This window comes from Ictalurus furcatus, chromosome 13, assembly GCF_023375685.1.
Source record: "Ictalurus furcatus strain D&B chromosome 13, Billie_1.0, whole genome shotgun sequence".
In the NCBI taxonomy this organism is placed as follows: Eukaryota; Metazoa; Chordata; class Actinopteri; order Siluriformes; family Ictaluridae; genus Ictalurus; species Ictalurus furcatus.
The window spans coordinates 1493995-1517072 of NC_071267.1; the positions used below are offsets into that span (position 1 = coordinate 1493995).

Here is a 23078-nt window from a genome sequence, read left to right on the forward strand (position 1 = left end):
CTTTGACAGAACATTTGTGGCTGGATGAAAGTGAAAGAGGCCCGTTGTGCACTGCGTTCGTCTCGGTCTCAGGTTCTTCAGTCTTTCCAAAGTTTGCATGCAAACTTTTTCTTGCAAATCTGCGACCGAAAAATGGACAAAAACCTACACCACGCTCTTTCCACTCGGCGTCCTTGAAAGCCGTCCCGTCTGTCGCGGTTCTCCCGGACGACGTCTGGCAAACTTGCACGTCTTCAGTGCGTCAGCCACATCACACCATCACACCGCCCTGTATTTTTATCTCTCTTGAGGTTAGGAAGAAGAAAAAAAAAAACGACATTATTGTCAAAATGTCAAAATGAATCAAGACTTTCTGACCAATCAAAATTCAAGAGCACTGTGGAGTAAGTAATATGTACGTACTGAATTCCACTGAAGAACATCTCTACTGTACTATAAACGGCTGTTATCGGGTGGGTGGGGAGCGGTGCGTACGTGCCCAGAACATGTCCTTTAGCCATCACTGAAGGCTTTAGTGTTGTAACTCGCCTCTTCTGCAACTTGTGCACAAACGACCTTTGTTCTGAGAGCTGTCGCTGCCCAGTGGCCAGAGTTTTGGAATCAGTCGATTTGGATTTGCGGTAAACATACCTCATACAGGGTATATGACTTCCAGCTCTTTTTTTCCTCCCCTCTTTGTTTTGGCCCATTATATTGTGTGCTTAATGTAATTTTAACAGCTTTTAAAGATGCGTGACGTGCCAGTAGTCTGATTACGCGCCAGCATCTGGAGCTGATTCAGTTCAGCCCGTGATCGTTAAAAATAATAAAAAAAACGAAAGAGAAAAAGAAAAACCTCCCTCCCTGACGTAACTCTTCAGTAAGCACTAATGTGGCTGGTGCCAGCTCGGCTTGTCGGGTTCTCAATGCTACACACACACACACATACACACACACACTGTATAAAGCACCACCAGTAGTAGGTCTTTATTAGTATCCAAGGTTGACAAGATAGCAATCTTTTCAGGTTTTTCAGCTGGTTACCATGGCGATTTATTTGCAGAGAATGCCTTAGTTGTGATAAATGTTGCTCATCACCCTTTGGCCCTGAAAATGTCACTGGGTTTGACCTTTGATCCGAGTCCTGCCACACAGCCGTAAAACCTGTAGGGATGGGGTGGGGGTTCGGTGATGACTTCTTAAAGGCCACATTGGTTTGTCCCTGTGCGATTCGTTACAGTGTTTCTTCACCAACAACTGGCTGTTTAAAAGACAGTGTGAAATATTAATTTGAACATTTTTATTCCGCAGTATATTTTTCAGTGAAATGGACTGTTCGGGTGGGCGGGGATTTGGGTGTTGTTCTAAAAGTGGTCGTTTTCCCAAACAAACGTGCTTGTTGGAATCAAGCTCCGGAAGCTCCAGAAAAGCGTTCACCCGATCATCCTGAGATCGCAAGTTTGAATCCTGACTGTCCGTGGCTGGGAGCCCAAGACAGGTGAAATGTGACTGGGTGTGGGGGAGGGGTGTGAAATGTAGATGGGGGAGGTGAAATGTAACTGGGGGGAGGGGGTTGAAATGTAACTGGGTTTGGGGGAGGAGGAGGTGAAATGTAACTGGGGGAGGGGGAGGTGAAATGTAACTGGGGGGAAGGGGAGATGAAATGTAACTGGGGGAGGGGGAGGTGAAATGTAACTGGGGGGAAGGGGAGGTGAAATGTAACTGGGGGAGGGGGTTGGAATGTAACTGGGTTTGGGGGAGGAGGAGGTGAAATGTAACTGGGGGAGGGGGTTGGAATGTAACTGGGGGGAAGGGGAGGTGAAATGTAACTGGGGGAGGGGGTTGGAATGTAACTGGGTTTGGGGGAGGAGGAGGTGAAATGTAACTGGGGTGAAGGGGAGGTGAAATGTAACTGGGGGAGGGGGTTGGAATGTAACTGGGGGAGGGGGAGGTGAAATGTAACTGGGGGAGGGGGTTGGAATGTAACTGGGTTTGGGGGAGGAGGAGGTGAAATGTAACTGGGGAGGGGGAGGTGAAATGTAACTGGGGTGAAGGGGAGGTGAAATGTAACTGGGGGAGGGGGTTGGAATGTAACTGGGGGAGGGGGAGGTGAAATGTAACTGGGGGAGGGGGTTGAAATGTAACTGGGTTTGGGGGAGGAGGAGGTGAAATGTAACTGGGTTTGGGGGAGGAGGAGGTGAAATGTAACTGGGGGGAGGTGAAATGTAACTGGGGGAGGGGGTTGGAATGTAACTGGGGGGAGGGGGTTGAAATGTAACTGGGGAGGGGGAGGTGAAATGTAACTTGGGGGAGGGGGTTGAAATGTAACTGGGTTTGGGGGAGGAGGAGGTGAAATGTAACTGGGGAGGAGGAGGTGAAATGTAAGTGGGGGAGGAGGAGGTGAAATGTAACTGGGGGGAGGGGGTTGAAATGTAACTGGGGAGGAGGGGGTTGAAATGTAACTGGGGGAGGGGGAGGAGGAGGAGGTGAAATGTAACTGGGGGAGGGGGTTGAAATGTAACTGGGGGAGGGGGAGGAGGGGGAGGTGAAATGTAACTGGGGAGGGGGAGGTGAAATGTAACTGGGGAGGGGGAGGTGAAATGTATCATTGGGGAGGAGGAGGTGAAATGTAACTGGGGAGGAGGAGGTGGAATGTAACTGGGTTTGGGGGAGGGGGAGGTGAAATGTAACTGGGGGGGGTCAAACGTAACTGGGTGTGGGGGGAGGTGAAATGTAACTGGGGAGGGGGAGGGGAAAGGGGTGGAATGTAATTGGGGGAAGGGGAGGTGAAATGTAGTTGGGGGAAGGGGAGGTGGAATGTAATTGGGGGAAGGGTAGGTGGAATGTAACTGGGAGGGGGAGGGGAAAGGGGTGGAATGTAATTGGGGGAAGGGGAGGTGGAATGTAAGTGGGAGGGGGAGGGGAAAGGGGTGGAATGTAATTGGGGGAGGGGGAGGTGGAATGTAACTGGGTTTGGGAGAGGGGGAGGTGAAATGTAACTGGGTTTGGGGGAGGGGGAGGTGAAATGTAACTGGGTTTGGGGGGGGAGGAGGAGGTGAAATGTAACTGGGGGGGGGTCAAACGTAACTGGGTGTGGGGGGAGGTGAAATGTAACTGGGGAGGGGGAGGGGAAAGGGGTGGAATGTAATTGGGGGAAGGGGAGGTGAAATGTAGTTGGGGGAAGGGGAGGTGGAATGTAATTGGGGGAAGGGGAGGTGGAATGTAACCGGGAGGGGGAGGGGAAAGGGGTGGAATGTAATTGGGGGAAGGGGAGGTGGAATGTAAGTGGGAGGGGGAGGGGAAAGGGGTGGAATGTAATTGGGGGAGGGGGAGGTGACATGTAATTGGGTGTGGGGGAGGGGGAGGTTACATTGTATCATATTTTTTCTGTAATTCTACAGTGATGTAAAAAGTGAAGGCTATCTGAAGGCAGGACTTTAGTAGTAAATGTTGTACATCACTAAACGTTTGTCGGTTGAAGTCGAGAGATTACACAATACCACTTTCTCAAAACATACAAATACAGAAACCTCGAGTCTCAGACAATACAGATCCATCTCATATCCATCTCATATCATTTCTGTCAAAACTACTAAGCGATAAAATGTTTTTTTTAACTTCACAGTTAAACTCTTTCTTTCACACAAAAAATATAATAAAATATAGATGTAATAAAATCAATCCTAAATAAAATCAGTCACTTATATGTAAAATATTTCCAGTTCCAAAAATATATTTCTTTTCCAGATCCATTTCCAGTCTTGGCCTGTATTTATCACAGGATCCGATATGTTTTTTTGCTGGTTTCGGCCAATTACTGATACAGATACTGGGTTTGGGATCGGTGCCATGATTAGTACAAACGAATCATGCTTAAACAAGCTAGCAAGGTTACAATCAGGACAGTGTTGATTCCAGCTTGTCCTTAAGGGCTATATATTAGATTTAGTTCCACACCAAGCAAAATTTAGTAGAGAATTCGATCTCGGATTAGTCAGCATGACGCAACAGTGTACGATATTCAAATTCCTGATGGTATCTTGGTGTAGGCTTGCAGAAATAAGAAAGCACTTTTTGTTTGCTTTTGGCCCCATATGCCTCACTACTTCCTGTAGTAACTAAGAGTTATGCAAATCTACTTTGTTTTTGCATTTGGCACGGATCCGTGTTTGGCTCTCTCGACTCCATGTTATGGTTTTCGTACTCTCAAGGCAAGTCCTTTGTAAATTAAATGCATCTGCTGGGTCTGCCTTGCTTTGTGACCCTTGACCCATGAGTGCTGCACAGTTTAGGTTTCTCACAGGAGAGTTAACTTTAGCTGGACGAGAAACAGCGGAGGACGGCAAGAATGCCATCATCAGAATAGTTTTTTTCTTTTTTTTAACCTCCATGCTGACATCTTGAGGCATTTCACAACGATTGCACGTTCCTTCTCATCAAGAAAGATGCTTATAGCGCACAGAAGCGTGGCCGCTATTGTTGATGGACGTTTACACGATCCGTCGCCGTGGAATGGTGTACGCACGGGCGAGGATCCTCCAAGGGTTTGCAGATAGCGCTCTTTGGGAGGAGGTTGCTTGTTGGTCACTGGGGAAGTGGTGGCTTAGCGGTTAAGGCTCTGGTTTAATGTTCAGAAGGTCGGGTGGCGCTGCCAAGCTGTCCCTGTTGGGCCCTTGAGCAAGGGCCTTAACCCTCTCTGCTCCAGGGGGCGCTGTATCATAGCTGAACCTGCGCTCTGACCCCAACTACCCCATGCAGAATGTCACCGTGCTGTAACGTATACGTGGCCAATAAAGACTCATTATCAGTAAAGAAATGGGAGTTGTTCACTGATTGTCAAAGTTGTTGCTCTTGAGAAGCTCTTTTTGCGTCACTGGAGAAACTTTAATGATCCCTAAAATAAGAACTCGCAAAAGGTTGCAACACATCCGCAGCTGTGGCAGAGAGCGGGAGTCCGGAGTCTGCAGCTGTTTGTCGCGTAGTCAGTTTTGGAACCACAGAATCGAGGGCACCGCGGCCTCTTGGCGAGTCGTCTTGCAGGTGGAAATGAGACTGCAACTCCTCAACAGCTGCAGTATAGTACGTCACTCCCTTAAACTTCCTGTTCTGTAAACTCGGACATCCCGTGGGACTTGGAGCCCGAAGCACGTAGCCTGAAGTCTTGAAGCCTGGTGCCTTTCCCTATTAAAAAAAATCTGCTGTCTCCATGTCTGCTCACTGGGTGTTTGAGGATGGTGCCCCGTTTCAGCCTATTTCAAAGAATGGTTTTGAATTACACAAAGGCTGAAGTGTGGTTTTCTGGAGAGTGCACTGTTATGCAGAGACAATAGGGGGTTGTTGAAAAGAGACTGTCTGGCCGTGAGGGTCTCGTCAAGGGGGTGATTCACATAAAAATATCTCCACATCGCTCTCAGACACTTGTTTAACCATTTCTGGACATTTGATCTGGCCGGAGGAGTCGGATTTGAGACTCGTCTACTCTTTTCTCCCCTGAACACACCAAATCATGAAATATTTAAAGAGATTTTTTTTTTTCCCCTCATTGCTTGAGTCTCACTCCAGATGTGATCTGCTATAGGATTCCTTGAGGATTCCTTCAATGTCAGCACTGTCAGCCATCATCAGAGGTTACTCACACTCACTGCCTGATGCTTAGCCAACATCATACCGAGGCGTGAACCTCATCTGTCTGTCTCTCTCTCTCTCTCTCTCTCTCTGTCTGGGCACCAGCACTGTTCTTTCCATCATGGTCAGCATGTCTGTAGCTCAAAAGTGTGGGATAATAACTAACAATGATCGATTCTTGGACGAGGCTAAAATTCAGGAAACTGAAAAGCTGTATTTTTATTCTACATCAGAGATTTTGGTAGAAACTTCATTGAAAAACGAAGATGAAAAAATGAACAATATGCGAACGTGGGATTTGCTTCTTTATGCCATAAAACGGATCAGGTAGCGGCTGAATATCAGATGTACACAAAAAGCCCCAGAATTTCAGTTTGAAGTCCGGATTACTATAAACCACCCCTGGAACTGAAACATTATATTTATAAGCCCAACAGCAATGTTTTTTCACGTCAAGTTCGTTAAAAACAGCCCGGCTGCTGGGAATCTTGCTCAATCTGGCAACACCGAACGAGTCACTGGTACTATTTGTAGAAATGAGCCGTGCACGACGGTTTAAATTAAGCACTATTTTTAATTGTTATTGATTTCACTTTTGGTGCATTACTCCCCAACCCCCCCCCCGGCTACCACCAAGTCCAATCCGAAATGTTTTTTTTTTTTGTGGCTCGCTTTGCTCAATGAGACATTAATTTCCTTGTGATAAAGTTTTATAAATGAATATGTTCAAGATTTTGAGCTAAGCGTTTCTCACTGTAAACGGTCAACTGGAAACTTTTCATCTTCTATCAGAATATATAAAAATGCAGAAGAGAAGAAAGGACGGCGTGCTAGCAGGGACGATTAATGCTCAGGCATTATCTAGATGCATGGTCGAGCTTTGGAATGTTGTGCTAAGCGATGCTGTTAGACAGGTGGCTGGAAGGGGGTCGTGTTAATTGATTAATGAGAGCAGTGATCTACGACATCCCCCTCCACCCCCTACAGGCAGCTCTTAAAGCAACACTGTCGCCCTAAATCATCTCCTACCAGCTCAGGGAAGAAGAGCCCGAACAATTACTGGGATTAGCATAATAATATGCCCTCGCTTGCCCATTGTAAGGTTTGGCTATTGAGAACTTGGCCTTTGGTTCGGGGCATCGCAAACAACAAATGGCTTATAAATTCCTGTGTTTAATTTATGACTAATAGACACTGGCATGTTTTTTTGTGTTGCATGAACGATCTCGGGCCCACATGATGCCTTCAGTGCGCAAAAATGTGGGCCCTATCTGAGAAGACATGTCCCCTATACTCAAAAACCTGCCTTCTGGACCAAGCACAAAATAACCTTACAAGCACCTTCTGCTCTATTTCCGATTTGCGAGAGTCTGAAGAGAAATAAATGATGAAAACATTGAGCAAGGACGTCATCTAAACTGTTTGTGTCCAATTTTTGACTTTAATACCGACCTATTGTTTCGGATACACCTAGTGATAAACAGTGTTTCGGCAGCTTAGGCCAAAATCGCGGTCGAGCAAACTTGGAAACGGAATGTCCGACTTCCCACATGAGATTGTTTGTTTACAGTTTTGGAGCGTGATCTCGCTGAGTAACGCTGAAACCTGAGCTGATTCTGTGGTTCACCACTGAACGAAACACTGATTTGCAGTATCGAGGCTCTTTTCCTCCAGCTTGAGTCAGACAAATACTGTCCCCATGCAGCTGTGATCCATATTACGCCACTATTGTCAAGGAATATTAATCATTTCTCCGTCTGACCCTCCGTCGGATCTGGAGTTTCAGAGTTCGTTTCCACAGGGGGTCTCCAAGCTCACGTCCCGGGAACTCCATTCCCGTTGTCCTGGTCTTGGTTCCAGGCTCCAGACTCAGCGGGACACGGAAGCTTTCCGGGACCCCTGCAAATTCCTCTGTGAATCTGAAAGTGGAGGCCAACGCCGACGGGAGGCAGCTTTGCTGCTCAGGTTGTGCAAAAATATTGGCGTGTGGAGTCGGAGGCGATGTACTGCTGATTCTCGGGTGTGTGCGCACGTATTTATTTATACTTCCTATATACCTTTTGCCGTAGAGCGCAGCGAGATCAGCGCAGCAGCTCTCATGAATAGTTAAGGTAAATCTGGTCTGAACAATCTCTGCTGTCTTGGCATCCCATTGAGAACCTTGTATGGTTTCTTGGTGAGTATATGTGTGTGTGTGTGTGTGTGTGTGTGTGTGTGTGTCCAGCCAGGACATATCATGCAGAGAACTGTCTAACTTGCCTAATGAAATCAGCTTTTCAGTTATGATGGTTGACAGCTTTGGTCTCTCTGCTCAGTTTGATCTGTTTCACCATGCATTCCGAAAGCCAAATAAATCCAGCGAATCACATCTCCGCCAAACAGTGTCAAGACAAAAAAAAAAAGGATTGCGCTCAAATCTGTCACGTCATGAGAAATCGCAGGAAAAACTGCCCTGCACCCGGTGCGCAGCATGTGATCTGTTCCACATCATGATGCTCTTGTCAAGGAATATTAATAGTTCTTGGCCACAGTGAGGTTCCCTCCACCCCTCCATCAGCTCTGGAGTTTTGCATTTTATGGTTTTGTTTCCACAGGGGATCTCTGGCTTATGCCCCCACGCCTTAACCCTCATTGTCCTGGTCTTGGTCCTTGGCTCGGGAATCATGACTTGGCAGCTTTTCAGGACTCCCTGCTTGTTCCTCTGGGAGCCAGAGGGTGGAGTATGATGTGCAAGTATCTAAGAGCTAGACTAGCATTACAGTTCTGCTCAGTCGTGTAACCTTTGGGTGTATACACATAGTCGGCCGTCTCGCATCTCAAGGCCACGTGTGTTTCCTTGGCTTGTATATGCCTCCCAAGATTCACTCCTCCACTTGTAGTGTCGTCCTCCTCAGGACTTTTCTTTGTAAAATTGCAAAAACTTCGAGTTTTATTGGTTCCCACCGCAGTCGTGGTTCTTCTTTAAGGCAAGATGCAATTTTTGAAAACATTAAGATATCACAATCGGTCTTCGCCGCTTGCTGATATTCTGATATTTGTACAAATTTTTGGCATTGGGAGGTTTTCTTGAAATATGCAGTTATTTATGCAAATAAGGCTCCGTCTAATTAAATATGCATACATAAACAGATTTGAAGGATTTTTTTTTTTTTAGAAATATGAGGTGTTTCCACTCTACTCTCTACAGGAAATTGATGTGTGCATCCTAATGGCATGTTACTTGACCTGACGACAAGCTTTTCATGGATATATGACACGCCGTGATTGTGGAGTGGGCGGGGCTTGAACCCCCGCCAGTGGACAAAACAGTGAAATTTTAAGAGTAGACATGTTAGAGATGTAATTTATCCAAAAATCGTTTTTTGGATTTCTACCTGCAGGGTCTTGCTTTAGAATAAGACCCCAGCTCTTACACTGGCTTTAGGAGAGAGAATGTGGAAATCTGTCTGCTTAAGGCTCCTGTTTCATCTCCTGTATCTTCTACAAAGATAAAAGAAGGGAGCACGTGACGGAGAATGAGAGCGAGAGAGAACGAGAGAGCGAGAGCGCCAGTCCTGAGCCGGCCCCGTGCTGCAAACGGGAAACGAGCTCCTCTGCAAGACAGGATGTGGGGTCGGGGGTCACATGGGGGGCCCAGGCACGGCGCAAACGACTGTGATGTTGGAAAACGAGAGACAAGAAGTGACGGGAAAGACCTGGAGTTAGCTTTGGACCGGTCGTGCTTTCTCGTTTGTGACTAACCGAACTCGTATTGTCAGTTTAAGCAGGAAATCACCAGCACAGATAACAGATATATGTATATTAGATAATAATCATGTTGTGTTTATGTCTGATGAGGAAAAATATTATTTGGGAATAATTCCCACTTCCCACCTTGGTTTGAGAAGATGTTGCGCTGACGTTCAACATGAGCATCTATGTGTGCTAACCCTAGCTAAATATTACATTAAAATCTACAACCGCCATTTTGAGTGAAGTCGGAATAGCGTGGAATTTTCCCGTACTTCGGAATTCTCCCACGTGACCAACGTAGCCACAGTTACCTCCTCTTGTTAAAGTTTAAAATCGCTGGTGAATATGATAATGCTGAAAACGCCAAAAATGATGGTGCAGATGCCGAGTAGCGAGCTTGTGCTGCTTAAGTGGATATTTCCGGATTCTTCGGCGCTGGCAGAAGGACACCGATGGGATCTCGAACCCCGGGATATTATGGTTAAATAAATAAAAAAAATTGTATTGAATTGCCCCATAACATTGCTGTATTAAGCGGATAAGCTTCTAGCTGCTAGGGTTAGCTCTGTGTGGGTGTGTGTGTGGGTGTGGGTGTGTGTGTGTGTGTGGGTTTGGGTGGTGGAGGATTTTTAGCAGTTGGGTATAGTGTTGAACTGTGTGTGCGGTGTGTTGCCCTCTGGGAGATCTTTCACACCATGTTTCTGTGGTCACACACACACACACACACACACACACAGTACTGTTATGTAGCTCACTTCCTCATCATAGCTTTTTGGCAGACACACACACACACACACACACACACACACACACACACTTGGAACGAGGCAAAACCTCATCCCTGTCAGCGATTATTTCCTGTTTTTGTTTCACATCCCTCCATTACTCACATCTCTCTCTCTCTCTCTCTCTCTCTCTCTCTCGCTCTCGCTCTCTCGTTCCCGCCCTCTTCATTTCACCCATCATATTTAGGTTTGTTGACTCCTGGATGCTGATTGGTCAGAATGCATTGGTTCGTTTTCTAGAACTGCGGCTCTGTATAGCGCGGGTTTATGTTAACGCGCTCGTTCTTAATTCGTTGCCGTTTCTATAGTAACGTGCCCATGAATGGAATGTTATGGAATGGAATGTGGAAGGAGTCTCCAGTGTCAGTCCTTTATAAGAGTCGGAAGTAAATCTGTAACTTTAACGACATCTTGGAGATGGACCGGTCGACACGCTGCGGTCTCTAACACGACAAGCTGTGTTTTGGTTTTGGGGGGTTGCGTGTGTGTGTGTGTGTGTGTGTGTGTGTGTGGTTCCGTATTAAAGCTCTCTCTTTCACAGCCATGAATGTTGTTTAAAGGAAGCTGTAAGAGACCATTTTGGCAGCCCCACTGTAACTGTGTGTGTGTGTGTGTGGTTGTTCACTATATTAAACACACTATTAAGTCGGCGTATTAAGTGTGTATCTGTGTTGTATGTAATAGAGCTGTTCAGTTAATAGTGTCCTTAATATAGTGTGTGTGTGTGTGTGTGTTACACTGTACACGGTCCTGCTTCATCTTCTGACAGAATCTTGGCAGCCTGAACCATAAACACGTTTTCCGTGCCGTTCCTGAGCAGCGACGCTCTCCCTCCTACAAAACACACACACACACACAGACACACACATACACACGTCCAGTGCAGCTGGGCTGAGCTGCACACTCTTTTAAAGGAGCTGCTGCCCTTTTCTGTCGATTAATGGACAAAAAAAAATATCACAAAACAATGGACTCCACCTTCATCTCATTAGACATGCCAGGATCTATGAATATGCATGGTTATGCTAATTAGGAGCCACTTCAGTGTCTTCCTAACATTCCCAGAATTTCGATAAGACAGGAACACGTCTGGTTATTATTATTATTATTATTATTATTATTACGTTATTATTATATTATTATTATTAACATGTTGTGGTTTTATTCAAACGTTTTTTTGTATTTTTTTTCTTCCAGTCAGAAGCCAGGAATCACGCCTTATTTGCATAATTACTAAACATCGCCGACGCTAACTACCTCGGCGAGCTAGCTCGCGGGCCAGAGAGCAAGACGAGCGGGATCTCAGGATGCGTGTCTTGAGGCTCGTGTTGTCGAATTCTCTGTGATTTATTTAACAGCAGCCAAAGCTGTTCCCATAGCAACCGCAATTTTAATATCACTAACGTTAGGTAGGTTAGCTAGCTTAGGACGGGGATTATTATTTCCAGGGATTACACTGTTGTGATATCTCTCTCTCTCTCTCTCTGGAGCACTCAGCAGCGATTTTTCCTGCCAAATCCAGCGATTGTTTTGTTGTGATTTCTCCTTTGATCCCTTTTACTAGTTTAGGTTTCATTTTGGACGGCGATTCGCGGCCCGTCCTGGCGCCCTCGCACTATTTCATGAGGAGCTGCTAAAAACATTCGCCGTCTCCACAACACAGCGCGCTCTTCGAGCCGCACCTAATGACTGGAGGAAAGCTGGAGACTGCAGAAGCGGGGAATAAAAAACTTTTTCATTTAGCGTGGAGAGTCGTGTCGAGCCGAGAGTCCAGAAGCGGCTTTGTGAAACGGCGCGTTTTTACCAGCTCGGTGGAGGGGGGGGAAAAAAACCAAACCTGGTTGCCAAACTCGAATCCTTCGTACCCTCCGTGTCGTAAATTTTGAAGTGCTTCACAATCGAGCGTAAAGTTTTTTCTAAACCGCTGAGGTTTGCGCGCTCCGTTCTCCGGTCTGTCTTGGGCTCGAAGGGAATGCTAGCGCTGCTAATCACGGCTCGGTCTGAATCTTTAGTATCTTCTTCATTCGGGTTCCTTTTCGTTTGTCCTGCCATGTTCGACGGATACCATAAAAAGTTTAATAGAGGAAATTTCTGAAGGGCCTCGAGCGGCTCGTAAAAAAGAAAGAAAGGGAAGAAGAAAAAAAAGCCGTGAGAAGGGAGCGTTTAACGAACGTCATCGCCTGCGCTGCCGCTGCGCTCACAGACGTGCATTGTGCTGTAAATGTCGAAGCATCACACGAGGGATCACAAAGATCTCTCGGGCATGCCGATCCAGACCAGATCAGACCAGAGCGTCTCACGTTTTATCCTAACGTCAGCCATCTTGAAGGGTTTGACGTGATCTTGGACTGGGTCTGGAGGTCAGTTAACGCTGAAGCGTTTAACCTGAATGTTAGTGGCAGCCATTTTTATTATTGGCAGCAGTTTTTTAGTGGTGGAAACTATTTGAGTGGCAGCAGTTTTTTTAGGGGCAACAATTTATTTATTTATTTATTGGCATGGAAGCAGTTGTTTTTAGTGGCCAGAACGATCGATGTGGCAGCAATTTGTTTAGTGGCAGCGATTTGTTTAGTGGCAGCGATTTGTTTTTTTGAGTGGCAAACGCTTTTCTAGTGGCTGCAATTTTAGTGACAAATATTGCTTTAGCGGCAGCACCTTTTGAATAGTTCTGGTGGTGGCAGCAATTTGTAAGTGGCAGCAGAATTTCTTTCTTTCTTTCTTTTTTTAGCTGTAGCGAGCGAATTAGTGAGTTTTGGTGGTGGAATTTTTGTTGTGGCAGCTGTTTCCCAGTGATAAAAGCAGTGTTTTGTGGACACATACAGCCCATCGGTCAGCAATAATAACACTCTGTGAGCGATGCCAGGGCATCTCGTCGGAATGAACCCCAGGTGCTTGGGCGATCATGGGCCAGTTTTAAAGGCTGCGTCCAACTCGCTTTCAGTTAACGAGGAAACCACTCGCAAGGAAAGGCCGCTCTTTTCCAAGAAGACGTTTGGTTCAATTAAGCGATGTTAAATGACCGCCAGTTACACGTTATCGCTGTATACCACCCGTTAAAGCCCACTGGACTCGAACATACTGCAGTGAGTTTAGTCCAAAGTGGCTATACAGTTAAATTCTTGTCAAATGAACAGCAGTGTTTCCAGAAGCTTCCTACAATCCTGTCAGGTCTAGGTTTTAGTCGGCTTTTCCACCGACCGAGTTACCGTTCGAATGAAGACGGTGCTGTTTAACCTGCGAGACCATTCGTTCGTGGTGACCGTTCATCCATCAGTAATAACCTGCAAATAGGCCACACCCACAAGCGACATTCGCTAACCTTGACGGTGATGACCGTGGATTGTTCACTTGGCGGTTCATCTGTTGGTGGTGTTGTTGGGTTTTTTTTTTCTCCTTGCAACCGCTAAATACATAAATAATCAATAAGAGGTGAAGGGGCAGAGGTGAGGGATAACAGGGAAGCGCGTGAATGGGGGGATCAAGCACAACTTTCGACTATTAAAAAAAAAAAAAACGTCTACTTTACGTCTACATGTTTAGAATCTAAAAAAAAAAACACAAAAAAACAACGACCAATGATTAGCTATGGATGTTCCCTCAAAGTAATTCCGCTACTGTTGTTGCCATTAAGCTACAACAGTTTAGCTAGCTAGGCTAACTGTGTTCACGTTACTCTCGAATCCGAGTTTTTAAAAAAATATGAACTATTCAGTCATGTACAAAGTCCTCTGAATGCAATTTGAAGCTCAAGGTGTTGACTGTTTTTACTAGACCCCCCTCACACATACCCCTCCCCCACCCGCACTCAGATAAGAGATCTCCTGTTGGGCCTCGTGCTGAGGTGATGAATTAGCTTAGCCACGTTACGCCGCGTGTGTTATTGTTGAGCGCTGATTTATCGAGCGCCTTGAGCTCGGGTCACTCCCTCCCTCCCTCCTTCGTCCCCCGTCTTCTTCTTCTCCTTTTGTCTCTCGTCTGCTTTTTCGGTTCCCGATCCGAGACGCCTGATTGATGAGGTCTCGCACAAAGAAGGCACTCTGAGGCGCGCAGATCTAGCGTTCGCTGCTACGGTAAATAAAAACACATGTGCCTCAGCAAAAGAGAGGAGGTGGAGGAGGAGGAGGATGGAGGATAGAGGGAGACGGTGCTGCAGAGGCCCGACTGGCATTCCTTGTGCTGTCCCCTAGTTCATTCCTCTTTATGTCATCATAAACTGTGGTTTTGTTGGTTTAACGCTCGAGGTTAGCGCTCTAGGTTAAGAGACGAGAGGAAGAAAAGTAGGGCAGAGAGCAGCCGGAACTGATATTTCTTTCTTGTGTAAACGGAGGGTGATTTAAAGATGGCTGACCCCTGAACCTTGTGTGTGTGTGTGTGTGTGTGTGTGTGTGCGCGCGCGCACACGGACTCGTCCATTTTGCTGATTCATTGCTGTTTCATTAAGAAAACGAGGCTAACTCCCTCATCTCCAAGCTTAGCTTAGCTTCTGTAACAGAAACACTCCCATGTTTGAGTCTAAAAGCGGGCTAAAAACTTCTTTAAAAACTTTCGCTCTTCTGCGCCGCTCGGACATCAAAGATACGACCGCCATCTTGTTTGTGCTAACTGAGCGTGGTTGGTTTTCGTGTAAAATGGCAGACGCCATGCACCGTTCTCATTTTCTCAGTTTCTATATTAACGGCTCGCTCACAGGGATGGTTGTTTTTTTTTTTTAAAGGATAAGGAGACGTTTATTTGACATGGAAGGAGTCTCCGGTGTCAGAGTTAACGCTGCGACTTTCAGTTTTCCGTACGATGACGATGATGATGATGATGTATGAATATATTTCTGGAATAATAATACTTATATTGTGAACTAGAGGAAGCTTGTGTTTTTAGCATGTCTGCTCTTCAGTAAGTAATTTCGGGAAGTTCAGGCGAAGTTCAGGCGAAGTTCCCGTGTTTGATCCTCACTGCCTCGTCTCTCTACGGGAGGTAAATATATTCATAGAGGAAGAAATCCGTGACTGTGTGGGTGTGAGACGGCTTTAGGCTCGGGTCTTTGCCATGCTTTGATCAGTGCGCTCTATTTTGCGAACGTTGCGTAACCATCCCTCTCGTCGGATGCAGAAGAATCCCTCCTGTCTTTCCTAATCTTCTCCTTCTCCTGCCTCGTTCCACACCGACTCTGACTTCCTGACTTCCATCCAAATTCTTTCATACTCCCTAATCACTAAACACCTTCATTACTCCACAGTGGGCATGTCCCAAACCAACCACCGTATTCAGTATATAGGCTAAGTAACCACCTTCATTACTCCCACTGCGGGCGTGTCCCAAACCAACCACCGTATTCAGTATATAGGCTAAGTAACCACCTTCATTACTCCACTGTGGGCGTGTCCCAAACCAACCACTGTATTCACTATATAGGCTAAGTAACCACCTTCATTACTCCACTGTGAGCGTGTCCCAAACCAACCATCGTATTCACTATATAGGCTACATAAACACCTTCATTACTCCACTGTGGGCGTGTCCCAAAACAACCAACAGCCCTATCATCCATCTCTGTCTGTTTTAAAGGTTTTCCCGCGTTTAGTTTTAGCACTCGTAGTCCGTGCTGCGCCACAAGACGAATTCTTCTGTCTCCACTGCGTCTGTTTTGATCGGCTCGGGTTTCCTGCGGGCTCCCTGCATTTGACCTTTGACCTCCCAGGGTCATTGTCCATTACCGCTTGAAACGGAACATCAGCAGCCCTCCTGCTAAAAGCATTTGTCTTCTCCTGGGTCATCGGGCCGACCCCGCTCGCTTCTGCCAAACCACTTACTTACTTACACACACACACACACACACACACACACTGGAGGAGACACTGAAACTTCAAACGCCTCAAGCAACCGTTGCTAACTTCATCAGTTGAGGCTTAACGTGCTACAGAGCTTCAGATGATGAAAGAGTATTAACATCAGGAGCAAGCTCGCTAGGTGAAATGGCTAATATTAGCGGTTATTATTATTAGTAAAAATCTGTTTAAAAATTCTTTTTTTAAATATGGACACTCTCTCTCTCTTCCTCTCTACTGAATAACTGGGTTCTTCCATAATAAATTCATCAATGTATCATGTTAGCTCATTCAACATTTGCATGCATCATGCTAGCTGTTAGTTAATACCACATACACTGTACTGTGCTAGCTGTTAGCTAAGTCAAAATATGCTGAATCATGCTAGCTGTTAGTTACCACAACATACACTGTACTGTACTGTGCTAGCTGTTAGCTTATTCAAAATACGCTGCATCATGCTAGCTGTTAGTTACCACAACATACACTGTACTGTACTGTGCTAGCTGTTAGCTTATTCAAAATACGCTGCATCATGCTAGCTGTTAGTTACCACAACATACACTGTACTGTACTGTGCTAGCTGTTAGCTAAGCCTACATGCACTTCTAACAATACTAGCTGTATATACAGAAATGATTGTTTGATGCAGATGTTACATGCTTACATGTTTTTGCAGATTAGCAACGCAGGCTAACTGTACTAGCTACGTACACTCACCAATCATCTCTGCTACTTCCTTCCACGTGTTGTTTTCCTTCATAATACCTTTATATACGTTTAATGAGATTATATCATATTCATATATGACAGGGGTGTGAGTGTGTGTATTATATATGTGTGTGTGTGTGTGTGTGTGTGTGTGTGTGTGTGTGTGTGCGCACCTCCCCCACTGCTAATCTATTTATCGGGATTTCCTAAATAATGTGACACTCATTTTAGACTGTATAGGACACTTTATAGTATTGGTATTCTGACGATTCATGCTTCCTTACCGCCTGATACACACACACACACACACACACTCACACACATACACACACCCCAGTGACCATGGCATCATTAGTCTGGACAGAACTTGTCTCCGCTTGTCGTGTGGTGTGTGATGGAAAGCCGGCTCATAATCGTCCTGCTCAGGGGAGGATTGTCTCTCTCTCTCTCTCTCTCTCTCTCTCTCTCTCTCTCTGTCACTCTCTCTCACTCTCCCTCTCTTACTCTCTCTCTGTCTCTCAGTCAATCTCTCTCTCTCTCACTCTCTCTTTCTCGCTCTCTCACTCTCTCTCTCCCGCTCTGTCTCTTTTTCTCTCTATCTCTCTCATGTCACTCATGTTTTTCCCTTGTATCTCCTTCCGTCTCTTCATGGAGTCTTTCTGTTCTCCTCTTCTTGTATTTTTAAATCGTCCTTCATACTTGTCTTCCTTTTTTCCCCTCTCTCTTTCCGTGTCTCCTTTCCCTGTTTATCTTTTTCCTCCTTCTTATCTACTTTTTCCGCCCTGTCTCTTTCTTTCTTCCTTTCTCTTCTTCCTCTCCCTTCCTTCCTTCCATCCTGCTCCCGTTCTTTCCTTTTCTTCTCTCCTTCCCTTTCTCGACTCTTCTGCTCTTCATTCCTCACTGTTCTGTCCCTCTGCTCCACTGTCTTCGTTTCTTTCTATTCTCCTCTCTTCTTTTCTTCCCCACTTTTCTCTCATTCTTTCTTCTATTCCCCTTCTTTCTTCTGCTCTTTGTTTTCTCTGTTCGTTCTGTTCTGGCAGATCGATGGCTTTGTGTCAGACTAATGAAAAGCTTTTTACTTTTTCATTCCTGGCTGCGCTGCTAATGTCTCTCAGACTGCATTAAAATGATCTCGATATTGAGGAGACAGATGGGTGTGGCTTTCCCTCGGCCTCGCCCATCACACATCCTTGACCAACACCTGGTCCAACAAAGGTAGCTTTATTATTTTAATTCAAAAGGGAAAAACAAATGGGCAAACACAACAGGCAGCGGAGAGCAGGCCACACCCATCGGCGTCATCTTGACTCCTGTCACACCTTCACATTTCTATTTGCTTACTTCAGGGACACTCCCACATTTCTATACATTTACCTCAGTGACACGCCAACGTTTCTATACATTTACCTCAGTGACGCACCCACATTTTTATACATTTACCTCAGTGACACGCCAACGTTTCTATACATTTACCTCAGTGACACGCCAACGTTTCTATACATTTACCTCAGTGACACACCCACATTTTTATACATTTACCTCAGTGACACGCCAACGTTTCTATACATTTACCTCAGTGACACACCAACGTTTCTATACATTTACCTCAGTGACACACACGCATTTTTATACATTTACCTCAGTGACACACCCACATTTTTATACATTTACCTCAGTGACACACACGCATTTTTATACATTTACCTCAGTGACACACACGCATTTTTATACATTTACCTCAGTGACACGCCCACATTTCTATACATTTACCTCAGTGACGCCCACATTTCTATACATTTACTTCAGTGACATGCCCACATTTTATACATTTACCTCAGTGACACGCCCACATTTTTATACATTTGCCTCATTGACACGCCCACATTTTTATACATTTGCCTCAGTGACGCCCAAATTTCTATACATTTACTTCGGTGACATGCAGAAATTTCTATACATTTACATCAGTGACATGCCCACATTTTGATACATTTACCTCAGTGACACGCCCACATTTGTATACATTTACTTCGATGACACGCCCACATTTCTATACATTTACCTCAGTGACACACCCACATTTTTATACATTTACCTCAGTGACACACACGCATTTTTATACATTTACCTCAGTGACAGGCCCACATTTCTATACATTTACCTCAGTGACACGCCCACATTTCTATACATTTACCTCAGTGACATGCCCACATTTCTATACATTTACTTCAGTGACACGCCCACATTTCTATACATTTACTTCGGTGACACGCCCACATTTCTATACATTTACCTCAGTGACACACCCACATTTTTATACATTTACCTCAGTGACACACACGCATTTTTATACATTTACCTCAGTGACACGCCCACATTTCTATACATTTACCTCAGTGACATGCCCACATTTCTATACATTTACTTCGGTGACACGCCCACATTTCTATACATTTACTTCAGTGACATGCCCACATTTTGGACATAGAAGAAAGACTAAAATTTGTTAGAACCGTCGGATGTAAATTTGGCTTTTCAGGAAGTGGATGGACAACAGCATGCTTCATGTCATCTCGTACCGTCGCCGTTTCAAGGCAGCTGTTTGTGATATTTTGAACAGTAGGTCGGATCACCTGAATATGAGGGGGAGCATTCACAAGCTGCGCCAAGTCAAAAGAGTCAACAAGGGTCAGAAATTCTTCGACAACACACATGTATGTATCCCTGATTAAAGTTGGGGATAATTCCCCTTAAAAAGTCTTTGTGAGGTTCAGGTGGTCGATAAATGCCTGAAATCACCACTGGATTATCCAACTCCAATACAAATAACTGAAGTTCAGAACTCAAACAAACATCCGTCACTAACATCCGACAGTATTAATAATTCTGTTTAAAAACTGAAGCCAGTCGTCCCTCTCGACCAACAGAACGAGGAGAGTTAAAAAAAAAAAAATTAGTCAGATGGTACCAGTTCAGAAAACAGGCTCCGATCTCCTGGAGTAAGCCAAGTTTCCATGATATACAGAAAATCTAGAAAATCTTTCTATACATTTATTTCAGTGACATGTCCACATTTCTATACATTTACCTCAGTGAGACACCCACATTTATGTTCATTTACTTCAGGGACACGCCCGCATTTCTATACATGTACCTGGGGACACGCCCACATTTGTATAAGTTTACCTCAGGGACACACCCACATTTCTATTCATTTACTTCAGGGACACTCCCACATCCCTCTCAGAGTCTCTCCCATTTCCATTGCATGGAGGCACAGACACCTTCTGCGGTGTGTAATCTGAAGGCGGGGTCAAAGGTCATTTGAGCAGCTGGGGCGTACGAGTGTGCTGCTGAGGGTTATGATGGAATAGACTGGTAGTCACGACACTACACACACACACACACACACACATATATATATACACACACACACACACACACACACACAGGAGACTCGATTGCAGTAAGCGGTACTGGATGGATTGAGAGCACTGATAAAAGTGTGTGTGTGTGTGTGTGTGCAGACTTATCCCCTGTAGGGAAGTCCTGCAGTGAGGCCAGCCGTCCGAATGAATCCCACATGGCCCTTCAGCAGGGCTACACACACACACGCACACACACACATACACACACACACACACACAGACAAAACCCTTACAAATCTGGTTCAGAGCAATCCATCAGGCTCAAGTCTATCGTGTGTGTGTGTGTGTGTGTGTGTGTGTGTATGCGTGTGTGCGTGTGCACGCACGCATGGAAGGGTCTTTGGCATGCACAGAAAGCTTCATAATGTCTCAATCCTGTCATTGTGCTTTCCCACAAATAGGCCTCTGTCTCCCTCTCTCACTCTGTCTTTATTTCTGTCTTTCTTTGTCTCTTCCTCTGTCTCCCACTCTGTCTGTCTCTCTCTCACTCTCTCTCTCTCTCGACTTCATCTTTATTTTGTTATTATTACGCGTGTGCCGTAATCGATGATGAGTAACTCTTACACGGCCTCGGGGGTGCTAATACTTTCATCTCAGCGGAAAATTAAAGGAGAAGGTCTGAAAAAAAGAGAAACGTATAAATACGTAGCGTGTACACTTCCAGTGCGGTCCACCTTATGTAGTGAGCACATGTAATGAATTGATGCCCAACTTATTATTATTATTATTATTATTATTATTATTATTATTATTATTACTGTTCTTCCCTTCTTCTTCTTCTTATTATTATTACACTTGCTTGGTGATTTCATTGATCAGTTATGAGCTTATCTTTATTTCCCTCTTTACTCACACACACACACACACACACACACACACACACACACAGTCTCTGCCCACAAATCACATAAAGATCTTGTCCTTATAGATCGGCTCTTTTCTGGGCTTGTCGCTCGCCCATAATGGGGATCGGGGGGCTAATGGCTAACGCTAATGACGCTAACGATTCCCTCAGATACCACCATCGATCTTCAGACCGTCCGCTCGATTCTCAAGTGTGTGTGTGTGTGTGTGTGTGTGTGTGTGTGTGGAGATAGAGATGCTGCAGAAGGCAGAAGTGGCCTGGAGGAGAACACGAGCCAAAGAGAGACATGAGAAAGGAGAGAGAGAGAGAGAGAGAGAGAGAGAGGGGGAAAAGAAGGACGGGAAGAAAAACAGGACAAGTTCCATTTTTCATCCCTCCTCCCCTCTCTACATCCCCCCACTAATGTCTATTGTGTCTGACAGAGTTGGTGTGTGTGTGTGTGTTCAGTCTCCTGAAAGGTGTGTGCAAAACGTTATGTATTCCCAGTAAATAGAAATACCCGACAACCCGTGTGTGTGTGTGTGTGTGTGTGTGTGTGTGTGTGTGTGTGTGTGTGTGTGTGTGAAAAGAATTCTCTTTGTGCTCACACACAAAGATGGGCTCAGCTGGATAATGATATCTGTAATGATGTATGCGTCAGAGCCAGACACGCCAGACGAAGCCGCGAGTGTGTGTGAGTGTGAGGGGTGTGTGTGTGTGTGTGTGTGTGTGTGTGTGTCCATTTAACAATTTACGCTGATGTTCGTTTCTGTCTTTCAGTAAAACGGTGACAAAGACTGGATCAGTGGCCCATGAGGAGTGAGATAGGTATGTTTGACAAACACACACACACACACACACACACACACACACACACACACACACACAGTGCAGTGTTCATATACTCTCCATTACATTAATATACACCTTCACTGAGGGGTTGTTCGAGTGGGCGGGGCTTATTCATCCCCACACTGTAACAACACATCATTATGGTGCTTGTCTTTCCATCACACACACACACACACACACACACACACACACACAGAGGTCTACCTGCCTCTTAAATGAGTGTATAAATCACCCCTCCTTGCCTTCCTGTCCCTCAACCAATCAGATCTCTCGCTTCGTCATGGCCTCAAATATTTGTTCTTATTCAGAAAATCTCCGACTTTAAAAAAAAAAAAAAAGAAAAGAACTTTGAGAAAACCCCCGAGGGTTTTCCATGATTTTTCGTGTGGATCCAGCCCTCCCCCGCCCCCCTCCCCGTTCCACAGATGTGACAGCAGGCCCTGCAGCGTTAGCGTTAGCATTAGCGTTAGCCCTGTGTCATTAGCAAGCCGCCCTGGAGGAGAGATTTTGCCTGATTTATGGTCCGAGTTGCTAATGGAGCGGCAGACATAGCCGCCTCGCGCACGCACCCCTGCCGCCGCCTCCACCGCCGCCGCTAATGAAAGTTTTGTGCAAATCAGAGCTTGCGGAGGAGGAGGAGAGGAAAGGAAAGCGGGGGAGGGTCGAGATGGAGCTCGTAGCTAGTGGCCCTTTTGAGATTTACGCTGTGTGTTCAAATGTCATCCTAACGCTAACTCTCTCTTTCTCTCGCTCTCTCGCTCTGTGTGTGTGTGTGTGTGAGGACGAGTGGTGTACAGATGTTTTTTGTTTTTTTTTCCAGAAGAAGATGGATGACACGTTGATGTGTTTGCGTGAGATGAGTAATGAGGGGAACGCTACTTTCTGGTTGAGTTCCACACGACCCTCGTTCTAGCAAGAGATAAGTCTTTCGTTTCGCTTGTCGTCCGTAGCTCCCCCTACCTTTTTGTAAAAAAAAACAACAAAAAAACAAACAAAACGGTAACGGCTACGCATGAAGCTAACTCTAGCTAGCCAAACACGAACGAAACATCGCGCTAAAATGCGCGAAAGTCAAAGAGTGCTGAGTCCCTGCCGTTAGCTTGTGCGTGTGTTCGTACTAGCGACGTCGCAAAGCTAGCGGAGTTATTTATTTACTTATTTTTCCCGAGTCCATGACGCGCGAGTCCGGCGTGAGATCAAAAGTGTGTGTTGTTGCCGAGAAGGCCGTCGAGTGCGGAGTTGTCGTGAGCGTGTGAATGATTAAGCTGTGACCGTCCGTTCAGGGGAAAGAACGAGGCGG

The 23078-nt window shown here is 45.5% G+C and overlaps 1 long non-coding RNA gene across 1 annotated transcript in view; it reads left to right on the forward strand.

Annotated features, from left to right (window-relative positions):
- LOC128617486 (uncharacterized) overlaps positions 1-23078 on the forward strand; it is a 40509-nt gene that overhangs the window by 8851 nt on the left and 8580 nt on the right. Inside the window, exon 2 of the long non-coding RNA XR_008387573.1 lies at positions 21707-21754. This is a non-coding gene — a long non-coding RNA (uncharacterized LOC128617486). The remainder of the gene's footprint in view (positions 1-21706; positions 21755-23078) is intronic.